Consider the following 1,027-nt stretch of genomic DNA (forward strand, 5'->3'; position numbering starts at 1 on the left):
GTGTCTCCGGTCACCACCTGTGTCTGAGAGCCCTTCAGCCCAGGGGGTAGGAAAAAGCCTGACGATGACATCAGCAGCGGCCGCGGAGACGTCGCGTTGGGGAGCGCGCTCCGTGTGCCAGGCCCCGCACTGCCCTTTGTGTGCATGAGTGCGTTCCCTCCTCCCAGCAGCCTGCCCAGGGTTCCCTGTCGTTGGCCCCATCTGTCCACTGGAGTCCGGGCAGAGAGGTTGAGTACCTGGTCTGAGCCACTACAGAGCGAGTGGGACTCGCACCGAGGCTAGCCCAGAGCCTCGCTGTGGCTCAGACCCCAAGTACAGGAGGGCAGGCACGGCTTTGGGGCTGGTGGGGATGGCTGTGTGATCAGGCTGGGGCTGAGCCTTGAGCCTGAGGGTGGGGCCAAGACCCCCAGTCTGCCTTGCTTCTTGGCGCCCGGGCTGCCGCTGCCACGCTCCTGGCTTTGCCTCTCCCCGAGCCTGTGCCTGCTGGGCCCCCACCCTCCTCAGCGCCCTTTCATATAGCGCTCACTCCTCTACCTGTCCTGTCTGCCCGACACCCTGGACACCCTCGGTGCTGAGCACGTCTCTGCCTTCAGGGGCGGCGTTCTGGGCCAGAACCAGTCGTCCTCGCCGTGCAGCCTGCACGTGGCAGGCTGTGAGTGTCGTTCAGGCCCAGAGAGAGAGCCGTCTTCTCCAGGACACGTGGGGTGGGGCAGCGAGAAGCCTGTGCCACCTGCGGCAGGGGGTGCACAGGTCTGGGGCGACCGGGCTGGCTGAGGTGCGGCCCCAGCATGAGGGCCCCAGGACTGCGTAAGCAGTGTGGGCTTGGGGACTGAGGGCGCCGCAGGCTGTGCAGGGCGGCTGAGGAGGCAGAAGCCAGGGGAGGCATGCTGATGGTGGCAGCAGCTGGAGTGCGTGTCAGGGAGAGGAGAGGCAGCCTCCGTGGGCTCCACGATAAGCTGGCTGGAGCCACGTGGGCGGTGGGCACCCGTGGACTATGTGGCCTCTGAGCGGGACAGGGGAGAAGGCT

Source organism: Bison bison, unplaced genomic scaffold, assembly GCF_000754665.1.
Source record: "Bison bison bison isolate TAMUID 2011002044 unplaced genomic scaffold, Bison_UMD1.0 scf7180017847066, whole genome shotgun sequence".
NCBI classification, from domain to species: Eukaryota; Metazoa; Chordata; class Mammalia; order Artiodactyla; family Bovidae; genus Bison; species Bison bison.